At 40.2% G+C, this 13,321-nt stretch overlaps 1 long non-coding RNA gene across 1 annotated transcript in view; it reads left to right on the top strand.

Annotated features, from left to right (window-relative positions):
• Positions 1–432: 432 nt before the first annotated feature.
• LOC120408675 overlaps positions 433–13,321 on the top strand; it is a 78,496-nt gene continuing 65,607 nt past the window's right edge. The window contains exon 1 of the long non-coding RNA XR_005600868.1: positions 433–968. This is a non-coding gene — a long non-coding RNA (uncharacterized LOC120408675). The remainder of the gene's footprint in view (positions 969–13,321) is intronic.

Here is a 13,321-nt window from a genome sequence, read left to right as displayed (position 1 = left end):
TTTTATATGATTATTTGCCTGAATATTTAAACAAATTTACTTCAGATGCGTTTATGCTTTTTTTATTTGTTGTCTGTGAGTTTTTTACTGAATGAGTTTACTTGCAGAAACAGGATTTTAAGCACATGTTGATTAATCACAGAAAGCAAGTTTTCATTTCAATGTCAGGAGTATTCATGCCAAAAATCTGATTCTAAGAGTGGTACTCATGCAGACAAGGAACAAAGTGTGTGCAATCAGAACAAACCTTGAATTTTGAATGCATATGTGATGGGGTATATCCCTCCCCTCCTCCCCCGCCCCGGCATTTGAAGATTTAACTGGAGTTGAAAGGCTCAATTAAGGCACATGGTTGCACCTGGAGAGTGGCCCAGGACCCATTAAAAATGAATCCCAGGTGAGGCTAAGTTGGATGGTTTCTATAGAGGGGGCTTCAGGGAGAGAGGAAAAGAACTGTACAGTCCTTCTCTAGGTAGCTTCCCCCTAGCCCCAATAAGAGAGGGCATCAGAAGTGACGGAGACTCCTGAAGTGGGTATTAGTGTAGGGCAACTGATAGACAGGAGGCCCTGGGTATAGACTGGAGTAGACATGGAGACTAGGGACAAGACTCTAGAGAGGTAAACCCTGACAGTCAGTGTTCTGCAGAAGAATAGAGAAGGGGGGAGGATCCAGGCTGGACTAAAAGTTAAAGCTTAGGGAAAGGATAGTAGTTGTTTTTGGTGTGGTGTTTTTTGTTTTGGGTCAGAGATTCCCTGGAGAAGGCCTGAGGCTACTAAGGACAGAGGAGTGGAATGGAACAGTGTCAGTGGGGTGCTGTCTGTGTCGAATGCTGATATCCTCAAAGGGAGGGAACTAATGTGACCTGCCCAGAAGGCTGAATTGCAAGAAGAAAAGTCACTGCATTGCCAAGGCTGCTTTCTAGGAAAGAGCTACTGTGCCACACCTAGCTGTGAGGGGTCTGTCAGAGGTGAGTTAACCCTTCCACAATTTAACGAGCTGCTCATGTACAATCTACAGACCAAGAGTTGTCACCAAAACCATTTGAGAAATAAGATCAAATAAGGAATAATGTGAGAATTTGATAGTAGAAAATGAATTGGATAACTGTTTGTTATGAGTTACCCTGTCAGCTCTCTCTCTCTCTCTCTCTCTCTCCTTTTTTTTTTTTTTTAAAGCAAGCTAATACTAATATTTATGGTATATTTTTTAATTCCCAAATCTCCTTGGGATTTTATATTCTACAATACTGTAGTATGAGCGTGTTATGTATTCTGATTATAGTTATCTTCTCCTAAAAGTAGATAACACCATATGGGTTGTCTTAAGGCAATGGTCTTTTATAATAGCCTCTCCTAACAGAGTCAATACACTTTAACTTAAGCACACTAAAGAAAAAATAAAGTTCTGCCAACCGGCAAAAGGAGAGAGCTATGGTCACAGTCATTCATCTTCATGGTTCCCCCTATCTGTGCAAACAATGTCCTGAGTTTACTGCTCCATATAATACTGCCCCATATCCAGGAAGCTATCAGATAATAATATTCCTTTTCTCTCCTGGAAAGATCAAGTGCTCTGGGAAAACCTATATGCTCTGTATTTCAACAGTTGCCAGCAGAGCATAAAAACTAAAAGATACAGCTGCAAACAGCTACCTAGTTAGAGGGTCCAAAGCATCTCTGAAAGCATTTTGGCTGAGGAAAGTACTTCTAAGGGTAAAAGTTAATGGAAGATACTTGTGTAAATCTGTGCATGCCACATTGAGTACCAGCCATGAGATGCCAAGTCACATGTGGGCCTTGAAAACACAGATGTTATGTCTTGTAGGTTCCTTTTCCTTTGCTGTGATTTTTAAAGGTACATTACAGAACTTGTGTATATATTATTAAATTTGTTTTAAGATGGAATCAGCTTACACTTGTTTTCAGACGAGTGCAAATCTTGACTTAAGAGGTGAACTTAAGTAGATGGATGGCAGCTGCTCGAAACTGTCATTGTTCTCATTAATCCACTTCCCCATCCCTCCAAATTATATAAACTTTGGAAGTAGGCATTTGTAACCAGCAGAAATTGAGTGAATCACTATGACCATTGTCCAACCCTGAAGTTGTCCATGGCACTGCACTTCCGCTGCAGAATGCTAAAACTGGGCTTTTGTTTGGAAGGGAAAAAAGTATACAAAGCCATTAGGGCAAACAGATACCTTAGAGAAATATAAACAATAGCTAAACATTGCACATGAGATGCATTTCATATTTAAATGAACATTTTAATATTTACTACTTTACTTTGGTGGGAGAGTTGGTCAGCAGAAAAGGGAGATGGGCTAGAGGAAGCATAGATGAGACAGAACATTAGATCTTATAATAGCAGCACTAACTAAGTCACTGTAACCAAGTTGTCTAGGCAGTGCCCCCTCAAGGTCCATCAGGGCATGATTCACTTTGCTGCAGGTCCCCACATATCACCCTTCATAGATTAGTTGTCATGGAACCATAGCCCTCTGGCGAAGGAATGCTTCAGCCCTACCATTTCCAGGGTGTCAGAGTCCAGAACAAAAAGGAAAGCAGCAAACTTTGGAATCAAGGTTGTCTGTGGGTTTGTTGAGAGGACCCTCGCCTGTCTGCTCTGGGCTTCTTTCCAGGCAGCTAGTCCCATTCTGTCAGTTTGCCTGGGTCCACAGTCAACTTGTGGAACTCCTTACCTGAGGAGGTTGTGAAGGCTAGGACTATAACAATGTTTAAAAGGGGACTGATAAGGGGACTGGATAAATTCATGGTGGCTAAGTCCATAAATGGCTATTAGCCAGGATGGGTAAGAATGGTGTCCCTAGCCTCTGTTTGTCAGAGGATGGAGATGGATGGCAGGAGAGAGATCACTTGATCATTGCCTGTTAGGTTCACTCCCTCAGGGGCACCTGGCATTGGCCACTGTCAGTAGACAGATACTGGGCTAGATGGACCTTTGGTCTGACCCGGTACGGCCTTTCCTATGTTATGTCTAGTCATCCCATCCACCAAATGGCTCACGCAGGTAGCAAGCTGTCTTTGGTTCTCAGCTGGAACCAGGCTTCCCTCACCAAGGAAGTAGCAAAGCTCTCCTCTCCTTCTGGTCAGCCCTGAACTGAGCTAGGTCTCCACCTTTTAGCTCCCCTTCCCCATGCCTGACATTCAATGCAGAAGCAACAAAGAATCCTGTGGCACCTTATAGACTAACAGACGTTCTGCAGCATGAGCTTTCGTGGGTGAATACCCACTTCTTCAGATGCAAGCTTGCATCTGAAGAAGTGGGTATTCACCCACGAAAGCTCATGCTGCAGAACGTCTGTTAGTCTATAAGGTGCCACAGGATTCTTTGTTGCTTTTACAGATCCAGACTAACACGGCTACCCCTCTGATTCAATGCAGATGCACCAGTGTGGGGTCAACAGGTTCCACAGTCTCTCCTTAGCCCTTTTGTTGCCAGTTGAGAGTCTGTTTCCTTTACCACCTTGTTGCCAATGGTGGGACACAGAGGCCCCATCACAGGCCCACTGAAAGATTTTATTCAAAAATTCAGGAGAAATTGCTAAAATAGGTATTATAGGTGATGTATTTACTCGTACTCTCTCTAGCCAGAGTTAGGAACACCTTATCCTCTATCACAAGTATAATCCTCGGGAAATCCTCAAAGCATAAAGTGAACTTTTCTCTAGTTACTCTGCTGCATAGGAAGCTAGAGTGCAAACTGAATACAAGTATCCAGTGAGCTGTGAAGATAATTTTTTCTAGTAGCTTTTCAGTTAATGGGGTGCAGATGTAATGATACATTGAAATATGCTACAAAAGCTACAGGGTTGCTGAAAGCTTCTGTACCTTGAATGCCTCCGTGTTATGAATAACAACCAAACACAAACTCTGTCTTTCACTGACCTACACTAGGATGTTCTGTGTAATCTCACAAGGAAGAGTTATAGGTCAGTGATGGACTTCTGTGAATCGTCTGCTACCGAGAACAGCTTGTCCTGGAATTCTAATATCTGTTAGATACAGAGCGGGCCAGCACTGGGGAAAGCCACAAAAAGAATGACTGATGCTGAAGTAGTACTATTGAAGGACAGATACCCATTGGTACTGTGAGCCTGGTCTAAAGACCATGAAGTCAATAGGAGCCTTTTCAAAGAGATCAACAGACACAGATTTAAAAGGCTCTCCTCAAAATAAAATAAAATTAAAATTAAAAAAAAAAAATGGGCACATCACAAATTTTCATTGTACCTTCTAACAAGGACCTGATCCAAAGCCCTTGAGGTCAGCGAGTGCCTTCTTATTTAGGCACTCTAATTTTGTCCCAGTTGTACTCTTCCATCATCAAGTGCCCCATGTTGTGGCATGTTTTCCCTTTGTTGAGAAGGGCTGTATTTGTAGCTCCCTCTGAAGCCCATCGACTCTAGAAGGAACAGATAGAGGTTGGATGGCCTGTGTTATGATTCTAGAGAGAAGTTTTCAGAACTAGAAAAAAATGGGAAAATCTACAATTGCCATGTGTACCATAAATGCAGCACTGGTCCTTTTTTTGCGGGGGGTGGGGGGAGGAAGAGAGGGGGAGGGAACTCATTGTTAATGCATTTGAGTTGGATCTATAAAAAATTATCCTGTTTAGAACCACCGCTGGGGAATCTGTTAATTGAACTCCAGGGCCCACAATTAAAACAACTACACAGGAATAAATTTGGACCTCTCCATGTAACCATCAGTAACTGGAATGAACCCAAAGTAGTGTGCTTCTGGCATTTTAGGGGGGTAAGTTAAGTGCCACACAGCTGGGAGCCTCCCTCAAAAGTAGACATAAACTATGTAATGAAAATATATTTAATGGGCACCCACTATTTACTAACTCTGGTTATCAGTTATTATAACTGACAATGTCTGAAACATGAAACACAACTAGCCAAATAGATTTAGGTTATATGTTGCATAACAAAAAAACAAACAAACCAAAAAAACCTCCAACCAAAACAAAAACCCTAGTAACTGTGTTCCAAAGAATTTTCCTTCTACCACTTCGCATGATGTGTCATCACACAGTACATGGGGCATTTTTCATGATTATTTAGTATTGGCCCAATCCTACAGACATTCGCATGAGTAACTCTACTCATGTGAGCTGTCGCATTTACTGCAGGGGGATGCTTCATATGACGAAAGCATAATTGTTTGTAGGATTAGGCTGACAGTCATCATCTTCTATTTATAGTAGTTCCTGGAGACTGCAATTGAGATAAGGGATTGGTTGCATTAGGCATTGTACAGACGCAAAGTGAGAAACAGTGCCTGTCCTGGAGATCTCTCAGTCTCAATAGACAAGACAAATAAAGAGTGGAAAACAGATGAAGTCACTAGAAGTCATACAGCAGATCCGAACCCAGGTCCTCCAACTGCCAGTCCTGATTCCCTATCTAGTAGGCCACCCTGCCATCCTCTTGTAATCACTTGCAAAGTGATAATTCTCCCAAGTCACGTATGAGCTACCACTTCATCCCACAACTATTGAAGACTTTGGCAAAGGTGTTTTTTTTTTTTTAAAGGTATTTATAGGCATTGCTCTGCTCAGCTTTTGAATACCGGATTTAAGAGCCTGTCTCACTTTTCTTATGAGCCTGAGCCTCCATTGACTCTGGACACCTAACTCCCATTGTATTCAATAGGAATTAGAAGCCTAAATACCTTTTGAGGGCCTAAGTCACTTTTGAAAATGAGACTTAGGCATTGTGACACTAAGTAGATCAATGCCTAAATACTTTTTAAAAACTTAGGCCTTTGTCTGTTTGTTCCTGGAAGTGTCACAAGAGAGATTACTTAAAGAGAAAACACATTTTTTTTTAAATCTAATTAGTTTTGACTCTAAAAACATAATACCTTTTAAAAAAAAAAAAAAGGGCTGGCAGGGGTTGGGGAGGGGAGAAGGGAGGCTGCCATTTTGGGTAGAATGAGTTTTCTTTCATCCTACTTCGTCACTGTCTTCCTGACATACATTGGCAAAGCAGAGGATTTTGAAGAGACCCAGCTATGCTCTCTATTATTTTGCTTTACCAACCAATTAACGTGTCAACATAAAACATAATGAGTAAAATGGACATCTCTTCAAAGTCTTTTTGCCTGTTCCTGGAAGACAGGAAGTCACACAAAGTAGGTAAACAGAAATCTCACTGCAAAGAAGTGAGAGGAAAGTCAAAGCCATTAACTGTGACAAAAATATGGCGATAACGTAATTGTCAATATGTATTTGATATTCAGGGATTTTTACTAGGTATAGACTTCAAAGAAAACTTATTTTGTACATGTGCAGGGTAGAACTTCCTTGCCTTAGATTTCCACGTAATCATTTGCTTTATGGGCTAGATTGTTCCTACCCAGGGCAAATCTCATACAACTCATACAACTTTAATGGATTCGCCCTGGCTACAGCTGCTCATTGGAACCCTCTTGCAGGGGATTCTCATGATGCGGGAAGCTCCAAAGTTCTATTTGCTTTCCCAGAAAATTTCTGTACTGCCAATGAGATGATGTTGCATCACCCTGTCTCTGTCCCTGTCCCCAACTGGTGAAGGGTCACTCCTTCCCCTTAAGCAGATCCCCAAACCACTGTAACTCTTCTTAGGCTCCTGGGAAGGAGTGAATGTGCCATGGAGGAGGCTGCCCTTCTCCACCCCTTGTTGCACACCAGGTGAATGATAACTAGACACTCAGGGATGCTCTAAGTGTGGCTATAGGGTACACAATCAGCCCCCGTATCCTGTAAATACTTTGTTAAACTGAGAGCAAAATAGGGAGAAATAATTTTGAGAAATTAGGGAATTACAGTTGTAAATTGCTACAAATTTCCCTGTGAGCACCTGGCTTTGTAGCAACAGGGTGTAAAGCTGATAACACTTCCATTTGTCATCTATAAGAAATGTTTGTGGTCTCAGTCAGTGCAGTTCCTTGCCCATTGGTGTACATGTCAAAAAATACCACTATCAAATTTCATTTACACCCTTGCTGAAAGTCTGAGCAAATGAGAGAAGGGATGAATAAGTGTAGAGACTACATTTCTTTTCTTACTTGGTCCTTCCCTGTCAAAATTAAAGCAAATTGGCAGGGCATTGCTGGGCAGCTTGCATTGCTGCCACCTAGACAGGATCGCCTCTGTAGATAAATAGAGAATATCACCATTTTAAATCTGTCATCTCAAAATGTTCCATGAGCATTGCGTTTTCTTAAAGGACTGGTTAACATTTTTTTTAAATCGACCTAGAAAAGAGCAAATGTCAAGCACGAAGAAATAATATCAACAGAATAGTCACATGGTCATCTCAGCTCTGCTCTAAGTTAAAAAATGGGTAGAAAAGATGTGAGTTGTTGAGCCCAAAAAGGAGGGGGAGAGAACAAGATAACTTATTCTCCGAAACCTTTAAAACAAGAGGTTTACACACTTAATTGTTTATGTAAGCTGAACTGTACTCCTAGCTGGATCCCTCCTCACCCCACTATGGCTAGGCACTGCTCCCCAGGTTAGACTGTGGGTGGAGTTGGGAGGATCGAGATCCGATTTGGGAGGCTGGCTGATGTGGAGGTGAAGGGATTGCCTGAGGGTGTGGGGGGAGGCAAAAAGTTTCCAAATTGCTAGTAATCTCTACACTTCCTGATTTCCACTAAAATAAGACCCACAGAATGCCCATTTGCTTCTGCAGCCAGGGGAAGCTCTCTGCCATCCTAATGCCAACCCCTAACCCTTGCTTTAACCTTAATGGCATTGACTCACTCCTGTCTCCCAAGCAACTCTGATCCCCTGTCACATGCTTGTGTGAGGTAACTGTCCCACCCCTATATCCAGAGCCTATGTTATAACAGGTAGATTAGTGGAAATTGGGGTTTTCTGATTTTTCACCAGAATCAATAGGGTTCCGCTCACTGAAACCTAGAACGTTCCCTGAAATTTTGGAATTGATTAAATGGAGTCTTCAAAAGTGATCTTGTTACAGACTGATAGAAAAACAGAGAAATGCCATCAAGTTGAATGCAAAGCCTTTCTTTGCTCAGCCAGTAAGTATTTTCATGGTTTTAATTCACTGTTTTCACTGGTGATGTGTTCATTATAATCCAAGTCATCTGGTTTATAACCTAAAAGGTTGAAATGCGGCCACAGAAAGCAAGCAGATAACTCTCCTTTTGGAGAGGAAGTCCCTGCTGTCCATCATGTCCCTGCTTCTTGGTTGTAAGGGGGAGTGTTGGGAGGCTGGGGAGATGGGCCAACCTCCGTCAATCCTTCATTGGCCTAAGTTTCATTAAGAACTGAGTTGCACAAGTGGTTAAGTGACATTGAGGTGGAGTTGGCCCTCAGAATCATCCTTTCCCAATGCCCCCACATCTCTCCAGCATGAAGCAGAGCTTTGATGCCGGAGATATTCCAGCTATTTACCTATGAAAATAGGACCTCTAAGGATGGCATTTTCCAAGCAGTGTTCTAGGAACTAAGGTCCAGCTCCTCAAACTTATGCAAGTTGTCATAATTCAAGTTGTTATAATTTATACCAGCTGAGGATCTGTCCCTAAATAGCCACATTTCATTCCAGTTAAAAGGCTCTGTGCATGAATCTAGTTAGACACCAAAAGTCATAAACTGATCATAAATTTAAAATGAGAGAAATTATTAAATTAGGTAATGCTAAAATTATGAAATCAAAACTATGGGTTTTTCTAAACTATGCCATTTGAAACAGATATTTAAAAATAATTTATATTCAGGCCTTTGAGTTGAGCTGCTTGCCTTTTTAAATTTTAAAACTCTAATTGTATACTGATGTATAATGTATGGGAATGTCTCAGGAGTAGTAGAGATTTTTTTTTACTTTTGTATTTGGCACTGGTGTGACTGCTACTGGAGTACTGTGTCCACTTCTGGTGTGTCCAGTTCAAGAAGGATGTTGATAAATTGGAGACAGTTTAGATAAATGATTAATGGATTAGAAAACGTGCCTTATAGTGATTAACTCAAGGAGCTTGATTTATTTAATTTAACAAAGAAACGTTAATGGGTGACTTGATTACAGTCTATAAGTATCTACAAATGTTTAATAATGGGCTCTTCAATCTAGCAGAGAAAGGTATAATGTGATTCGATGGCTGGAAGTTGAAGTTAGATGAATTCAGACTAAAATAAGGTGTAAATTTTTAGCAATAAGGGTAATTAAACAACTTACCAAGGGTTGTGGTAGATTCCCTATCACTGACCATTTAAAAATCAAGATTAGATGTTTTTCTAAAAGTTATGTTCTAGAAATAATCTGGGGGAAGTTCTATGGTCTGTGCTATACAGGTGGTCAAACTGGATGACCATAATGGTCCCTTCTGGCCTTGGAATCTATGAAAAAAATGGGTATTAAAAATCCTAATACTTTAAGATATTAGATTTAAACTGATCCTTTGTATTTAAAATTATAATTCAATTGCTCTTTCTAAAGGATGAATGGAGAATTATTTCATGTTAGTTTTGCAGATTTCAGTTCTTCTATCACAACCTTGGTCAAGCTTCTTTAACACTTGAGAAACTGAATCAATAACAGAAGTGTCAAGCTAGGCTCTGCTACTGTTTGCAGATAATCCTCTGTGGTGATCTTCCTCATAATAATGGTGAATATATATATAAAACTATTTATTGTTTTATGTTTGTATTTATCTTACAGCAAGTCTAAGAGGCACAAATCAGGATCAGCCTAGTGGGTGCAGATCCAATGTGGAGATGGGACAATCAGATTGGAAATTATTGTTAAATTAACAAATGCATAAGATTACATAGTAATTGTCATGCTGGATCATATGTTGTGATCCATCTTATCTAGTGTCTTGTCTCTGATGGAATGGAAGGTATAGGAACCCGCACATTAAGAGATGTAGGATCTGCCCTCCCCCCATCCCACCCCCACATTAGTTTTAATCCAGGTCTCTGGTTGTCAGAGATTGGTGTAAACACTAACAAATATGGTTTAATATCCCTTCCAAAATTTTGGTTATCATTAATGATGGTAACTCTGGATATTCTTGATCTCACCCCCCTGAACCTTCTGAAGATCAAATGGGTGCACTTTACTTTCCATAAGGGGGCAATGTGGAACTGCTGGAGGGGCAAGGGAGATTGTGTATCTGGTGGCATTGGACAGATGGGTCACTATCCAGTATAATGACCCAGTCTCCATCTTCCCTAATATCTTTTCAAGTGACGTAAGACTATGAGAAAAGAATACTGTCAGGGAGACATAAAAGGGGTCGAGAGAAGCTCAGTGCAAGGCCTGGAACAGGATTTTTTTCCCCCTCAGGATCAGGGCCTAACACAGTAAATTTTGAATAGTCTTTAAAAAATGAAATCTGTTTACCAAAAATATGTTGCTGCATTTTTTAACCAGCTTATAGAGTTTGTTTTTCAAAAAAATTGAAATATCAATGACATTTTTCACCCACCATTTTTGACACATCTAGCCAAGGTATAGATTGGGAGAGACCCCTGCTCTAGCTGAGAATTTGTAATGCATTCTGTTCATGGAGATTCTTAATTTAGATAATACATTAGTTGTCATCTGTTGTCTAAATCACATATAAATAAAAGATATATCATGACAGGGAGTGTAATTACATGTATGGCAAGCAGTAATAGGTTAATCATATGAGTTACCACAGTCAATTTCACAATAACTCATAATACCACTTTCTCTATTCCATAAAATAGAGTTAGAAGCAGATAATTTGTGGCTGGAAAGAACCAGAAGTTTGCATACTGACATTCCATCCCATACTTCACAGCAGCTGCACCCTGCTTATCAGTACGCAGAACCAATTACGCTATGCCACCATAAAAATGAGGAAAAATACATAATACCATCTATGTATTCATTTGGACTCACACATAAAGTAATTTATACAATATAAAAACATGAAAATCTGGATGTGACCGTGTGCTGTTTTACTTTTAACTTCATTGAATTAGAACAGAAACTCTAATCACTTCCTATTTTTCTGGGAATATTACTTTGTGGAGAGGCAGCTAGGAAGCTGATGACAAATAAAGAAAGGCCAGTTGTCCTCTTGGTTGGAAGGCCATTAAGCTAGATTGCCTTTATGTTCATTAGTTAATGTTGGTTAAGGAGTAGAACAAAGACTTTTCCTGTGGTCCCCAGATACTATGATATAGGCAAAGGATGCATGGGGTTCTATTACTGTGCTTTACTCCCCATCTGCGTGTCCTAATTTTATTTGGACATCCAATCTTGATTATATTAAAAGAGGCTTACTTAGATTTCCTCATATCAGGATGATCAATAATGGAACCAAGCAGCCCTGCCAAAAAGACCTGAACAAAGTAAACTGCGGACTTGTCTATGCTAGGGATGTTTATACCATTGTAACTATACTATACTGATGCTCTAGCAGTTCAAATGTGTAGTTTAGATATGCCGCACAGGTGTGAAAAGTGACTTGCACTAGAGCAGTTTATTCTAAGTCACAGCAGCGTAGTGCCACCAATACAAAAGTCCTTATATAGTTAAATCCTTTGGTTTGTATGTAGCATATTATGTAACTATATAAGATCAAGTGATCTTAGTTGATGTAAAACAATTTTCCTTTTAGAGTTTGTGGTGTGAGCTGTGCTCCTTAACTTGTTGGATGCTACACATATTGAATTAGCATGTAATCAAGAGCTCTTAGTATCTCATTTAATGGTGCATTCCCCTAATTTGTCTTTAGACAGTACATGACCAGAGAATTGCACACTAAGGATCAAATCATGCACTAAGTTGACTTGATCCTCAAGAGTGGGTTAGGGTGGGTCTTGAGGAAATAGGGACAATTTCTTTCCACCTCCACCCCCCGTGCAAATAGTAGGGTGGGAGCCCTCCACAATACAGAGGCCTGAGCTGGGAACTATATTACCTAATTGCAGCGAGTGCTAGTAAGGAATGCCTGTCAGCAGAAGTGCTAGGCAGTAGTGGTTCAGAAGTAAACACTTCTCAAGGTGGTATGCTCTCTCCTGCATATTGTACTGGCTACTGACAGACATTCTGTTCAAATGCTGGTAGTCCAATTGGCTTTCTCCACTGCTTACCCTCTTGCATAGCCATTTCATTCTAGTGTGGGATTCATCTCAAGTGCAGGTCTGGCTAGATGTAACAGCCAAGCAGTGTTCCAAATACAATTGCCAGTGCATAATGAGACCCTATTCTCATTCCAGGAGTTTACCATGGGTGCAGCCTTGGTTTTCTTTTAGGCCTTATATACATTAAGGAATCTTAGCAAAAAAATTCTCATCCCTGCTACTGTTGCTTCAGGTGTGCCAGTGGTACCATCAGTAGGAGCCCTAATATTGAGCCCTAAGCCGCTGTCTGCTTTCAGAATGTTTAGCAAGCATTCATTTACTATCACAGGAGCAGCTGACCTGGCAATAAGATCAATGGGAATTTGTTTACTAAAATTCCTATTTGTAGACATGGTTCAGGTTGTGTAATAAGGATAAGTGAATGAACATGGTAACAAAGCATCCAGGATAGGAATCAGTGACAAGTATTTCTTCTTTGCCCTCTGGCAAAATGGCTGAGCAAAGAACAGAGGGAATCATGTAATCTTTGGGGAAGGAGTTTAAAAATGCAACTAAAAAGGCAGTTTACAAACAGAGTGAAGTTGGATCAGACTGAAAAAAAGGCACTGGAGTCTGACTGTGAAATGCATAATTTTGTTCCAAAGAATCTCTTGGTAAGTAAATGAAAGTGGCTAAACCTTTTGTGGTTTTGCTATTTAATATTGATCTTCTCAGTGCTAACATCCTGGAAATCAAATCAATATTGATATTAAGATACAATTCTAATGCTAGTTTTTAATTAAGAGTAAAATATTTAGATAAGGTGGGTAACCCCCATGTTTTTAACATTATTAGCATTTCTTAGTAGCATGTTTATTAGAAAAAGATTATACAGCTCAGATAAAGCATGCTGTTGTAGGCACAGCTGGTTTATGCAGCTGGCACAGGATTGTTTTTTAATTCAATGTGTGTAGCATCCAACAGGATAAAAAAAGATCAATACCTGAGCCAGTGTTAAGTTATACAGATAATTTAACAAGAGGTGTTAAGATAGCAGAAGGTGTGGGAAGCAAGCAGTGTACAGTCTCATATCTGAGGCTGCAGACAAAAATAAAAGCATGAGTGAGAAAAAGACAACCTTGGAAAGACAGGTATAGAGTAATATCATCCTGCAGCATACAGCAAAAAATAAGCTTCCTACCAGTGTGGGCTTCAGAATTGAGGAGTGGTTTTCTCGCC

Source organism: Mauremys reevesii, linkage group 6 (assembly GCF_016161935.1).
Source record: "Mauremys reevesii isolate NIE-2019 linkage group 6, ASM1616193v1, whole genome shotgun sequence".
In the NCBI taxonomy this organism is placed as follows: domain Eukaryota; kingdom Metazoa; phylum Chordata; order Testudines; family Geoemydidae; genus Mauremys; species Mauremys reevesii.
Note: the sequence above shows the minus strand (reverse complement) of the source record. Positions and strands in the feature narration are given on the sequence as shown.